A 15,554-nucleotide genomic window follows, 5' to 3' on the forward strand; every position below is an offset into this window, starting at 1 on the left:
GTTCATTACTACCTCTCTTAGAAAATGGAAAGAGTGTGAGTAGCCTGTAGCACTGTATCTAGAAAACAGGATGCAGCATAGTTCAGAAACCAGAAGAACTAATATTTGTTTATCACATCATACTGCTCTTTTATAGAAAAGGACTAGGAACTAAATAATATTCATATGTAAGTTAAATGAAACAAAAGACAATGTTTAATTTTAAAGGAAATAATAATACTGGATGGTAGCTCTGGCTTCTACCACTTTGTTTCATAAGGGTCATAGAATTTCAAATAACAAAATCACAATGTAACCTTGGGCACAAGGTCGTTTCTAAGTTTGAACTTTTTCTAATTTATCTATGCAATTCAAACACCTTGTAAATTGTTGTTATAAACACACCCTTCATTTCCTCTCAGAAAAAAAATGTTACCCGAGTAGTTTAGTTTCTAGTGTACTTAGCCCATACTAAACCTGAACTAGAGCCCTGGAAATCAAGTCACCTTTAATTACATTTAGTATGTTGTTTCTTCTATAAGATTGCCGAATTTGATCTTTGAGCTTGCTAAGTAGACACTATGAACAAAGCTTACCCCTGAGTTTAAAAAAAATTATGGAGAAGTTATCAATGAAATTAAATGGTGGCAGACATGTTCAAGGAACATTGTGGGAATTTGATATCTTTATGAATCTTGTGACCAATGAGTGTGTGCAGATGGCAACTAGTGGGTTACAGAACAATATTGGAATGGTGGTAATATGAGGAAATAGTATCATCATGTTAGAAACCTTGGGACGAGTATAAAGAATGGCTATGTTCACCAGAGAAATCAACTGCGTCACATGTCCCCTCTCCATAGCACTTGTTTTACTGCAATATAAAAACCGAGTCACATACATTTTCACATTGAACTTTTGTTAAATAAACTTTTGTATTGGTAAATAAAAAAGGATTGCTGAATTCTACTCTAAGAGATAGGAAACACCTTCTCAGGTGAGTGCCTTGCCAGAGTGCAGGATGGTGGGGGAGGACTGCTATTTCAAAATGACTACAGTTAGTTCTCAATACAGGGTGGGGCAAAAGTAAGTTCACAACTGCTTGTATAGAAAATAATATAATAATTAATAAATAGTAATTTAAGAATAAACTCTATTTTGTGTACTCACAACTGTAAACCTACTTTTGTCCCCCCCATATTAGCATAAGAGAAGGTAACTTCCCAGGGCAAGGTGTCTCTTCAACTAGTAGTGCTCAGCACCACTGGCTACCAAATCTCAGGGGTAGAGGTCTGCTTGTTAAACACAAATTTCTGAGCCCTACCTCTAATTCACTGAATTAGGATTTCTGGGTATGGAACTCAGGAATCTGCATTTTAAGCAAGCAACCTGGGTGATTCTTGTCCCCACTATAGTTTGGGACCTGCTTCAGGCCAGTCACAGTAGGACAGGCTACACCTTGGGTAGGGCTGGTTGGAAAGATGCCAATTTTTGTACCATGGTATACTGGCAGTTTATAAGTCAGAAGCCTGTAGTTGGGCATATCACATAGCATTTTATTTTTAGTTCTGTCACTAGTATAACACTGTATTACACATCTCAAATAATTTCAAGGTTTTTGCCTAAGAATCTAATGGAAATAGTCTATGGAGAATACAGCAAAATGAAAGAGTCCTTGGCAAACTGCTTGAATAAATTCTTTGAAGTTATGCTTTTATGTAGTATTAAATAGTTCCTTTTTATTCTTGAGGCAAACAAAACAATTATAAAGATACTTGCAGACTCATACTCATTAAATCAATGGTATGTATTGGTGTGTGCATTGGCAGGCCACGAGGGTCAGATATGATGGACTAGTATATGGTTAATCTATATGAAGTTTCTAAAACACAAAACAAACCTGCTTCATAATGACACTGTTCCAGGAAAGCCTGTCTTTGTCTTCTTTTGTGAGACTCATATTTATGTCTTACTTTTTGCAAGTCCCTTTCTGGTTCTCAACATTCTTTTTTTTCTCTACCTTTGTGTTTTTATTGCACTTTCTTGCTCTTGACAACTTCATTTATCCACACACAAATAGTCAAAATATTCAAATCAGTTGAATTATTTAATATAATGACAGACTAATTTTATCCCTGTTTTTCTTAAGAACAAGTGTAAATTGCACATTCCTTAAAAAAACCTTAAATTATATGGGTCTTGATTGTTTTCTTTTGTCCAATATTCTAACTATAAAAACATTCCCTACTTCATGCTATCAAAATAAACTTCGCTATTTACCAAGCCTGTAATCAACTGTATTTTGAAACAACAGCTATGCTACCTCCAAGAAAATCAGCAATGTTTTTATTTGGCGTGCTACTTAACAAATATTGAGCTTTCACTCATCACTGAAACCTCCAATTGTGAGGCTACCAACCCAGCTGGATAAAAAGAAACAGATTCTGTTTCCTTGTTATCAAACCCCTTCAGATCTGAATGGTGAACCCTGATATAATGCCATGTTGAGTCTAGGATGACTTATTCCAGGGTGGATCCACTTTCCGTGCTAGCTCTTTATAGATGGAATCTATGAAAGATATGTTTAGGAGTATGTCCCTTTCCATTTTTGTTTTATGAATTTAAAAATCTCCCCACTAAGGATCACTCAAATAATAAGCAGAAATAGAAGTTCTATAAATGTAATCAGGCTTCCAATAATGTACCTGCTAGGAAGAGCTGATGATCCTAAATTGAAAGCCTGAGAGTTAGATTTATAGGGTAAGGATGGAAGCAGCAATATTTGCAAGAGAATAATTGCATTTGAATATAAAATAGGTGAAAAAATTTTCCTTAATGAATGAAAGAGGAGAAAATGTGTGAAAATGAAAATAAGAAGTCCTTCAGCCAGAATAGCACTCTAAAAGATTCCTATTTCTGTCTGAGTTCTAAGAGGAAACTTCATTCCATTATTCACTTCCATTATCAGTGAGCTTGAGGGCCAATTTAAGGGCAAATCCACTGACTACTGGTCTCGAACTGCTTGCAGATAACAAAGGTCACCAATAATGAACATTCAAGCCTATCAAAAGTAACATTTGCATAGCTCATGGGAGAACAGCCTGTTTTGTGTGCTTTAAAAAAAAGTATCTGTATAACATCATTATCTGGAGACTCCCCTTCTTCTAATGTATGCGTTCATATTTAAGTTTTTCTTTTTGAAAAATAGAAATATCTAACACCATGGATAGTCAGCAGTGATAATTATTTTTCTCAGTGTAAGTTCTGAAAACAGTGGGCTAATACCTTGATTCAGAATGTTAGGACCAAGAGAGAAATTTGTTAATTGTGGCTCCAGTAGTATCTGTCTGAATTTTAAGTGCCTATTTTCTTGTAAAGTTTGAGTTATCAGATTTTTAAAATTTGTTTGTTTGCATATTTTAAAATTTAATACCACAGGGGATAGGAATCAACAAGTCTTTATTTTTATTTTATGAATGAGGAGTAAAATTTTCATGTTAAAGTATTCTTTTTCAAAATAAAATGATAAATAGTAAAAAGTAATATACTTTATACCTATACTTATACACTTGTGGAGATCTTTAATTAGCAATCCTAGGTAAAATAAAATATTTGATGGACCCAGCCACAGGCAAAACAGATAGGGAAATACTGTTTCCAGATAATTAGAATGTTCTTCTAAATTGTCAAATCACAATTCCATCCTCTGTGTATAATTCACAGAAGAGAGTATTTCCTTATGATAGTAGTATCTCATCATAATGTACCTACTGCTATACTCTGAATTTAGAGTGCCTTTAGGATTTAATTAGTTATTCTGAGTATATCATACACTCTGGCTTTTTCTATCTGCATTAAAAACCACTATTCTGAAATAAGGGCACACCTAAAGTACACTTTAAAAGAAGCTTATATATTAGCAACAATTAAAAAGGTCTTTTATATTTAATAGTTACAGAAGAACATGACATATTAATTTAATTTTCCATCAGTTTATTTTCAATTAAGTGCCTATAGATAATTCAGAAAAATGTACTATGGAATTTTGCCACTTTATATTATCATCTCAAATGTCACCATTCTGAATTTAAAACAGAAAATGGGGGAATTCATTTTTATAGACATGCATGTTCATTAAGGATTTAATGGGCACTTATAGGTATATATACTAATATTAGTATATATCAAATATTAGGGATAAATATACAAACATGATAGTCTGACCTAAAAGAGTTCATGGTATGGTTGTATAACCCCTTCCCCAATTTCTACCTTAAAATTTTGTATTTAAGAATTATCATTAAAATAAAGCTCTACTTTTTTAAGTTAAAAGTATATATGTATATATGTATATATACACACATACAGATACACTAACACATAGACAGATCTAATATATAACTAACATGTAATTATACAATTACCCTAATAATGTATATTATATGCAATTATACTATATGTAATTACATTAATGTTATTACTATATGAATTTTAATTAAACATACATAGAAAGTAAAAATATTTGAAATTTATAGCAAATTCAAAGACAAAATGAATGTATATATGTATGTATGTATGAAATATAAAACAGCTGAGTTCTGATGCTTACAGTAGACTTTAAAACTGAAGGGGGTCATGATATGCCACCCCAAAACATGCCACTCTCATATAAGGATTATTATGAGCTGAAGGTAATCAAAAAGCAGCAAACATAGATCTTTGGCTGTTCTCCTATCTGCCTAAAAGCAGGACATTAATTTCCCCTTCTGATGGTGTTCCTCCTCTCCTCTTCCACACCAGAAGAACAAACCTTATCATTGGATATAGAAAGCTGACATTGAGATGGGTCAGCACAAGCAAACATTATTAAAATAACCCTTATCTTGTGTTAGTTTCTCACACATATCTATTTTTCCACAATTTAATGCTCTAGAAGCCCAGCTCCCTTTTCCTTTATCTTGTCATTTCTCTACAACTTATTGCTTTTTGTTAAAATGGTATTTAAGGCTCCAGGTCTAATCACTTCTTTGGTTCTTCATTTTTTTCTATGAAGGACTCTGTGTATGTAAATGTTAAAATATTAATGTAGAATAAAATTCACATGCCTTTTCTCCTGTTACTCTTTTGTCAACTTAATTTGTAGGCCCCAGCCAAAGAACCTAACAGGCTAGAGGAAGTTTTTTTCTTTCCTACAAAACACTTAAATCATCTCAAAACATTTCATCCTAATTCATCCCTATTGTTAAACATTTCATAAGGATATTTTGAGATTATTAACAAAAGAATCATATCAAACTCCAATGAGATAACCTTAGTAAAAAATATAACCATTCCTGGTAAATTTTTGTTTCAGCAACATGGGTAGATAGCAGTTTATAGAAGAGTTGGTTGCTGTTCCAAACTGTTTTATGATTAATAATTACTTATTTTAAAACAATCTCTTTAAAATTCTTATTTCCAAATGAAATAGTTACAAAGTTAACATAGCTAATAGAGATCAACAATGCATATTTTTAATTTATGAGCATTCTCACCTGTTACCACCTTACACAGTTATATTTAAATGATATAATTAAATAGATCACATTCTGCCTGGATGATAATTGGTGTGAAGTAACTCAGTGATGAGACTTGCCAATGGGGTGAACAGGTAAATCATATGTAACACAACACTTCATCTGTAACTATGTCTGGTCTGCCAAAATGAAAAGGCAAATTGGGACTATATCTCACTTGTTTTCTTGACTATTTCTTTCAATGGGTTCTTTGGTCCTTTCGACCCTACTAGGACATCTCTTTCCTACATGATATGTGCTCTAAAAAGCAGTTCCAATCTTATCTGAACCTTAAACCACCTATGGGAGTATATGGTAAAAATGATTCTACTTCCATGACCTAAGCGATTTAATGTGCCCATTGCACTTGACTTTAATTCTCCAAACTGGATATTCTAGTGGAATAACAGATAAGGGTATTTGTACCTGGGAGTTGGAGTTATAAAAATTCATTTAGTATGTCATCAAAACCTACTCAGAGTAAACAAAGGATTTTGCTCTATGTCCTGTGTCAAGTTACTGATTAGCAAAAATGACCTGTGATAGTGAATTTTGATGCTATGCAAATTTTGCTTTTACTTCACAGTTTTTTTAGTAAGTAGACAGTCAGTGGCACAACTTTTTAGTTCTTGAAAATAGTGATCTAAAATGAAGACATATTTCATCCTGGCTGGTGTGGCTCAGTGGATTGAGCGCCAGCCTGTGAATCAAAGGGTCGCTGGTTTGATTCCCAGTCAGGGCACAAGCCTGGGTTGTACGTCAGGTCCCCAGTAGGGGGCACGTGAGAGGCAACCAGACATTGATGCTTCTCTTTCTCTCTCTTTCTCTCTCCCTTCCTCTCTGTCTAGAAATAAATGAATAACATCTTTTAAAAATATTTAATAAAATAAAATAAAGACATTTCAAATTAACAGTAACATAGATCTTCATGAACTTTTGCTCTATAGAGTCAACCCTATTCTTATTCTGAATTCATACAGTATCCTCAAAGTACTGTCATTCTGATTTTGGTGGAATTACTGTTTTAAAAAATATCATTCATTATTAGCTTTAGTAATGTGATATCCCTCCAGATGAAATGAGGGGAAAACAAAGATATTGATCTGCAAAAGTGAATGAAATACTACATACTTTTGACAAGAGTACAAGAGTGGGTGTGTGGGCTGAGAGTAGAGTAAGAAAAGGAGTGATTCTTGTGCTAAAAATTTAAAGATGTTATTTCCTCTCATGCTTTAACATCGTTTATGATTGTAGAAGCTTGAAATGAACTTCTACTTCTTCTGGCTGAGCTTACAACATTACAAAAAATACAATATTGATTTTCTCCCTTCAATAACTTCTAAATGTTAATGCCTTATTAGTAACCTTCTTGGCATATCAACATGACATTTGTTATCATTTGCTCATTAACAACTCTGGCAAGGACAATCTGCTTTGAGGGCACTGCCAACTGAATTTCTTAGCAATAAGGACAACAAAAATACCTCCCCTAGCAAAGCAATGCTAAGAAAGGTAAAAAGAAAATTTAAGAGACATTTTTAAGAACTCAAATTGTACCTCTAATATTAATATTAGAATTAATATTTTTATTTACTTTAAATTTGTTATAAATCTCTCACTTTAATAACATTTTCATATTCTCTTATTTTTCAATCTGTAATTACATCATAGACTATTCTCATAAATCTGCATTGTTAAAGTCATCTGCACATTATAATATTCAAATTATTACATTTTTAGGTATTTTAAATGTATTATGTATATGACAAGAATAGAAATTTGATAAAAATCACTATAAAACCATGTGTGCTAGAAATGTAGCATGGATCTAAGCAAACATCCATATTCACAAAAACTTAGAAGTTAGAATAACAAGTATTCATGTTCAATCTTAGTTGTTTTGAAATTATTGGCCATTATATTTTGGAACAGCAAACTCATCTTGCATCTGGGATAGAAAACTATGGAATCTCAGAACATATGAAGAATATATTAAAAATGGCCTACTATTTGAGTTTCATTTTTTCCTCCTCCTGACAATTTGTATAGCACTCCTTTTATTCTTTTCTTTTCTTTTATTTTAATCATTGTTCAAGTACAGTTTTCTGTCCTTTACTCCCATCCCAGCCCACCCACCCATCCCTCCCCACCTCCCTCCCATTTTATTCTTTATTTTTATTTTTTAGGAGTATTTTGTTTTATTATGTATGTGTGTATGTATGTATGCATGTATTTATTGTTGCTCAATTACAGTTGTCCCCATTTTTCTCCATTGCTCTCCCCTACCTTGTCCACCCTGCTCCCACACTCAATCCTTGCCCCTATTGTCCCTGTCCATGGGTTCTTTGTACAAGTTCCTTTACTTGACCCTTCCCATTGTTTCCCATTATCTCCCTCCCCTTTCTCCTCTGGTCACTGTTAGTCTGTTCTACCCTTCACAACAGCATGGGTGGAACTACAGAGCATTATGCTAAGTGAAATAAGCCAGATGATGAAAGGCAAATAACATAAGATCTTTCTTATAAGTGGAATCTAACCAACAAAACAGACAAGTGAGCAAAATAGTACCAGAGACATGGAAATAAAGCACTGTCTGTTTAAAGAAAGTTTTACTAAAGAGAGCTATGCTGGCTCTCAATGTTCTATAGAAAAAATACAAACAACTTTATAGCTACTGCAAAAGGTTTCTAGATATATGTGTTTTACATTTAGCGTCACATGTTGAATTTCACACTCATCAGTGTAATTACAGAAAACTAGAATCATATAGGAACTTCATTAGGGCGAGAATTCCTTTTGCAAAATTCAGATGTTTGAAATGTCAGAAGGTTCTCTGTATGACAAACTTAATTTGTATTCAAATATTGCAATGAATTGCTAACTTCCTGCTAGTGAACAAAACACAAAATTCCAATTAATTTGTTTTCCATTTGTAAATTAAGTTACAGCAATTTTATGGTGCTTATTCATAATAGCCTTTAAAAATCAAGGACAATTCCACATTTCACTGAAGTCAGGCATTTTGGAATTCCTAGTGTATTTGTGTTAAACAAGAACTATGCTGCCTTCTCAAGAGTGAAAAAGCACAATCATTAAACTAGAGATGTAAGGATGTGCAAATCAGGGAATAAATTTGAGATTCTCAATTCCACGTAAGAGTTCTGTATCATTTTTTTTTTGACTGGTGCCATTTGTATGTGTGTGTGTGGGGGGCAGTCAGGGGCAAACGATGATAACAGCTATGGTATAATTGGTATCTCCATAACGAACCTGAACATGAAGAATCCTGTGGAGCTTTTGCTGTTTTTGTTATACTGACATATATGAACATATTACTACCACAATAAAATAAAATTAAATTAAAAAAGAACTCATTAGAGTACAGATGTATTGGTGTTTACGATCTTCCACAGATAATTCATCAGCCAGAACTGGATTTATAGTTATGATGAAGGTTCTAGAATAACTTTTATCCTACTGATTTTATTGTGAGCAAGTGCAGAACTAATCTAAAAGACACCAGCACTAGATTTTAAAAATTTAGACAATACCATACTAGAATTAAAAGCAGCATTTTAAGACTAATGTGAAATATACACTAAATGTGTTTACTACTGTTTAGGAAAACTGATACAATTTGAAATGAAACATTTCTCCATAGTGATTGACTATGCAGCATACATCCATTGACTATACACCATATATCCAAAACCAGAACCTGACCAAGGAAAATGTCATGATGACATTTCCTTTCCTCCTTATTGTAAATCTTCAGCATGGCACTAAAAAGCCTGTTTTCTTTGTGGAAAATGAATAAATACTTCAAAAGCAGAAGCAGGGACTCTTTTTTAACAAAACAATACACTTTAATTCAAGGCCTTAGTTTTAGCCATACTAAGGATGGTTTCAGGTCTTAGTTGTGTGGGTAGGTCTGGTCTCCATGGTAATGAAAAAGTCAGCTTGGGAAGTGCAACAAACCGTGGTACATTGCTCCCTATAGAAACAGATAAGATGAAATCAAATGCAGCTTCTGTATTTAGCATCAACAAAGCAAGAAGCTCCAGTGAGCTGGTACCATATCTTAGGAGTTGTCATGGCAATTTTCTAAGAAAGGTGGGTTGCAGATACCCACATCAATTACTAGTAAAATGTCAAATCAAAAGCCAGAATACATGAGTTTAAAATAATAATTTATTCACTAGTTCTGAACTTGATTTTCTTAAATAGGATCTAGGAGTTTAACAGCAGCATTACTGTTTTTACAAAGTTCATATAATCTATTTTACTTTCCACTTTATAAAGTGCTTTTACATGAGATATCTTGAAAGAAGGTGCAGAAAATGTGAGAATTTCACTAGAGTTTACTTTGGTAATGAACTTTCATTTCACACTACATATTGCATAACACAAGTGAGAAATTTAAAGTTGGAAACAGATGAAAGTATAAATGTTGCATTCTTAAATAGTTCCGTTCAGGGAACATGAATCCACTTTTCAGATCTGTTAGAAGTGGTAGGAAATAATGTTTTATCAGGAGAGAAAACACAGTCACCCACAATACATCAGATTTAGCAACTGTGAGTAGGAACCGGGAAGATCAGTGGCATCTCTCATTTTACTTCTAAATCTGTTGCTTTTCTATATCCTAAAATATTAAAAAATAAATAAAAAGATCATTTAGCTGATACAAAAAAGGCAAAAAGATTTGGATTGTTTCAAAGAAGATGGATAAAGTGGGACTTGGAAGGAAAATGTAAAATAATAACTTTGGCCACCACATGAAACACTTTTCAAATTCGTCTCAAGACATCCTTAGGATAGAGCATTAAAAAAAATCCCAATATTAACTTGACACAAATTAGCTATAAAATGAATCATGTTAAAGCATAAAGTACTAAGAGAGAGTTTTGACTCAAGTGGTGAAATTGTTTCACCATTTATATATATCATAGTTTTGGGACACTGGTTAATTACAATTGAAAAGTACATTAATCACAATTTTTAACAATAAAAAGTAAAGCGGTGTGCAGGTTTTTCCTTTACTTGATAGAGTATATTAGTGGTGATCTTGACCTACTATGATAAAAACTAAAAATTTTAGTTTCTTTTATATAGGCTTAATATATATAAAGAAAAAGAAAACACTTTTTTGCTAAGTTTTAACCTGAATTAAAATGTTAGACCTGAGGGGGCAATATGTGATTGAGAGCATCCACTCTGCTGACAGACTATCTTAGTCTGATGTTCCTATCTGCTATTATCTAGTTGGGAGTCCTATGTCATGTTATTTAAACTAAGTTTCCTCATCTACAAGATAAGGATAATAGTATTTACTTCTTAGAGTTTTGAGGACTAAATAGTTATGTTGTGACAGGATTTTACAATAGTGCCTTAGAAAAGTCAGCTGTCATTTAACAAGTTAGCTATTATTTGCAGTAGATTAATGTGTTCAATAAACCTATAAGAATTAAACAAAATGCACCATACTCTAGATGTGTTGGCTTTTCCTTAGGGAAGGCAATTCTAAAAAAGTACCTTCTCTCTCTGCATGAGAAAAGAAGGAAAGATTCAGATTTATGGGCATGCTTAGCTTTGCAGATTGTATCTCAAGTCCAGACTATGTAACATATTTTTACAGAAAATATAAATCACCAAAATGTCTTTTATTCAACAGACAGGTATAGTCCATAGGAAAGATAAAAAAGTTTTCCTGAGACAATAGTGAAAGTAAAAGGACAAATACATATAATTTAATCATTCCCTACAGAATGTCTTTGAAATCATATTTAAAATTATTTTATTCAAAAACTGACCAGTTAACGATGCTGTAAACTTGACTGAAATGAGTTGAAATTTACTTTAGAATGGAGGTAGCAAGTTAACACATCTTCAATTTTCACTTTCTTACAATTTATGTTCATTGAATATATTTCACTAATCAATTGAAATATATAATAAATCATTAATATAAATTGGCTTTATTTTCCATATCAATGGGTGTTTCCCTCTTGCCATTAGATAGCTTATTTTATACACTAATATGGCAAAGTGTTCCAAAGTTTTTTCTTAAAAATACAAACATAAATAGGGATATTGAAGAGTTGTTTTGAAATATAAGTACCTTCCGTGTTGTAAACTTGCTGTCAAATCCAAAAACATCACACATTTCTGCTGGTCATCATGTTATCTCTGAAGTATTACAGCTCTTCCTGATTACAGCTTTCTCTTCTATCTCTCCCACTATGTCTAATCTTTGTGCTCATCAAGAACACAGCACCCTCCTGAATTCACTTCCTTTCCAATCTACACCACTGATTAGACCCCTCAATTCCCTTGACTTTTTGCATATGCACCACATGTACCCTTTTCAATATTCAACCTTCTGCTTTCTTATTCTTGGCTGACCACTGAGCATTACCAGAGAAAACCGTATATCCATGATGGTTGGTGCTGTTCTAAATTTGTGTTTCTGTCTTTTGGTCATTTAAGACTATTTGGCAGACCTCTTATCAGTATGTGGCTAGCTCAATTTCCAACTGCCCATTGGGGATGCTGCAAGCTTCCATTAAACTCTTCAAGACCTTTCTCTACCTGTGGGACTTCCTTTGAGTAGATAAATTTTTGCCTCTACATTTTCAGAGAGGATAAAACGCCTCTTATCTGAACTGCTGAAATAGTTTCTTAACTGGTCTCCTTATTTCACTTGTACTCACACACCAATACATCTTCTACACTGCCGTCACAGTGACCTTTCTGAAACTTACATCCGAATATGTCACCTTCCTACTGAGATATCTAGAGGCTTTCCATCATGAGGTTTAAACAATTTTTTTTGATACATCCAAACTTCTGAATATGGAATACCAGGACCTTTGTATTTTAGTTGTAGCATAGTTTTTTTTTGTCTCACCTGTACCTATCTATTGCTAGATGCCATATTTCTATAAATTATTCTTTGTTTTTTTCTTTTTTCATTTTTGCCCTTGCTGATGCTATTTTTTACCACATAGAATGTAACTTCGTTTCTTTTGATCCTGGTGAAATTTTGCTGGTCCAGCTTAAATGGCTATGAGGCCTTGTCTGATTTCACAGGGTGGAAATAATCAAGATCTTTTAAGTGCTTTTGTGAAACTTAGCATGTTCATCTTTTAAGACATTTCATATGCTGCACATTTGTTGCAAATAAATTATATCTGTATGTTTTTCTCTCCAATTAGATGACAAACTTATTGATTCTGTGATTTCTAAAAATATTTTTTTAGCACTTAGGATATTGTGTACTCAGGAAATTGTGGCTGCTTCATGAATATTGCTTGAATTGAATTAAATTACTAAAATACATTTTAGTTTAATGTCTAAGTATATGAGGTCCAAGCTGAACATGGAATAAAGAATTCTATTAAACAACTAGGTAAAATGCATTACCTCACTAGATTTTTTTTTTATTTTTTAGTAAGATCTACTCTAAGTCTTTGATATCAAATATATGGTAGAGGGGGGAACCTTAGGACCTTAAGTCACTGAGGTCAAAGAATGCTATTTATAGCACTGTTAGGTCAAAGAAGAATGATCTAGACCTTATATGAAGTGATAGTCTATCCACTGCTAAAGGGTGTTTTCTTTGTTGTAGATTGCCAAGTTAATAAACACAGCCTATAAACACACTGTCTAAAGGTCTTCTATTCACAGAGGTTGATTAGAAGGAACTATTGCAAAAAAATTCTGATCACCTTGCTACTTCGGGGAGTCGTTGGAAGGGTTGCAGCCAAATTGCTTGATATGGTTTTATTGCTATACCTAAAATTTAGTCCTATAAATAGATTTTATGTCCTGGCTGGTGTGGCTCAGTGGATTGAAGGCCACCCTGTGAAGCAAAGGGTCACCCCTTCAATTCCCAGTAAAGGAACATGCCTGGGTTGCAGGCCAGGTCCCCTATTGGGGGCTCATAAATGGTAACCACACATTGATGTTTTTTTTCCCTCTTTCTCTTTCCCTCCACCCCTCTCTAAATATCAATAAATAAAACCTTTAAAAAATAACTAAAAGAATATTTCCTCAACTTAAAAAAAAGATTTTAAATGACCAGGTTTCTGTACCACATGGATCGGACAAAATAGATACCATGATGACATAATCATTTGTTACTGTTTTAACATTTTAAAATGCTATATTACACATGTATTCACCTCTGTATTTCCATAAAAGATTGAAAGAGTAACACAGTAGTCAAAATTTACCCAAATATTTGAATGATTTACCCATTTGTTCATTCTGTTTAAAATTTTTATAATACAACATGCTTTTAATAATCTATTAAAACTAAGTTAAGATTGTTTTAATGCTAAATAAGCACTCCCCAATCACTAAAAATATCTGATTTCTTATTATATTGGTGGATCAATTAAGTGGGTTTTCATTTCATTAGAGACAATTATAACATGGGAATCAGTATTCTCTCCTTTTCTCAAATCTAATGACATATCACACTTGCATTTAATTGGGCAATAAGCACCTGAATTATGGGCTATTGGGGGTAATATAGAAGGATATCATATATTTGCAACCTAAGATAACCTCTGACTTTAGAAATTGAGCAATGAATAGACTAAAAGCTTAGTCAGGTAGATAAATTGATACATCATAATTCTACTTGGGAAAAAAACAATGGAACAAGTCATGATAGAAAACTTAAGAACAGCCTATTCCTTTTCAAATCAGAAAAGCATTCCACATTGCTCCTCATCTTTTAGCCATAAGAATTGTAACTTTATAAGAACAATTATCATTTTAAGTCCACTAATCCCAATTGCAAATACAATAAAATGTTCTTGAGTTTTTAGTCATTTGTCAGATATATGACCTGCTGAAACATCTGGTTTATGATTGCTTTTAATATTTCACCTTTAGGATGATAAACAAGCCCTACCTAGCAAGCTGTTGGGAACCGCCCTGACTGGTATCAGAAGCTGAAACCCCCACCTAGGCTAAGGCTAAGGGAATGCCCTTGGAACTGTAAGCCAGCAAGGAGACAAAAGCTTATCTTCCTGGCAGGAATGCTGCTTCTGCTGCTTTATTCATGACTGAACCCCCAAAAAGCTTGGTCGGTTAGCCAAAGACGGGTAAGATTCCCCATGGGGGGAAACGACCTAAGACAGGCACGATCACTTTGGGAGGCCCCCCAAAAGAAGGACTTGGGGGGCTGCAGCAAAAGGGGGTGATGGACCCTCACTCCTCGGATTTGACATAGCCTGAGTTCTCAGCGTCTGGGAAAAAACCTTGTCTCCCAGTTGCCTTAGTTCCCTTGCTCCACCTAAGCCTGAAACAATGACAGGGTGGTGCAGCTCGGTACTGAGAAGTGCAGATTCCCCGGGGTGATCAGGCCTAAGAAAGAACATGTAAATTACTGTGAAACCTTCTTTGTTTAGAATGCTCTCAGTTGAATGAGAAGGGGCTTAGGAGGAAGTTATTTTGTTCCTCAGTCTTACAGCTCTTTGACCCCCCAACTCAATAGACCGGCAGAGTTCTTTGTTTTCTATGGTTCCTTACTTCCCCCTAATGAGTACTGTACTTTACCTGAATTATTATGCAAAATGAGCCCAATAAAAGCAGGTATGGACGGTAAATCAGCGTGCTCCCCACTAGGGGGGGTGGCCATTTCGTCCCTACTTCCCCACAGAAACTAGCTTGTCTCTGTGCATGTGTTTTCTCTTGCGTGTTTATCGTCGAGCCATCCACAGCGTTCCGTGGTCACTGCTGGCCGGTGACCCACGCGCAACAGCAAGCTTTTGATGAATGTCAACAAAACAAAACAAAACAACCTCAACAAATTGTGTTATGCCTTTTTGCCTTTTCTTTACTTTTTTAAAACTTAAGACAAAGAATGAAATAGAATAGCTCCATATTTTGTGAAAAAAGTGTATTAACTGACTTAAAGTTCCTAGTCAATGCCAATCATCTCAATTTACTAAAAAGGTAGCTCTGAATATTAGTAATGCATGGGACTTCCTAATACATTTCATA

At 33.9% G+C, this 15,554-nt stretch overlaps 1 protein-coding gene and 1 pseudogene across 6 annotated transcripts in view; one reads left to right on the plus strand and one right to left on the minus strand.

Moving 5' to 3' along the window:
- Positions 1–15,554, minus strand: part of CNKSR2 (connector enhancer of kinase suppressor of Ras 2) — a 289,400-nt gene that overhangs the window by 12,889 nt on the left and 260,957 nt on the right. The window lies entirely within an intron of this gene.
- LOC123830005 lies at positions 599–787 on the plus strand (annotated as a pseudogene).

This window comes from Phyllostomus hastatus, unplaced genomic scaffold (assembly GCF_019186645.2).
Source record: "Phyllostomus hastatus isolate PE091 unplaced genomic scaffold, TTU_PhHast_1.1 phas_scaffold_12, whole genome shotgun sequence".
In the NCBI taxonomy this organism is placed as follows: Eukaryota; Metazoa; Chordata; class Mammalia; order Chiroptera; family Phyllostomidae; genus Phyllostomus; species Phyllostomus hastatus.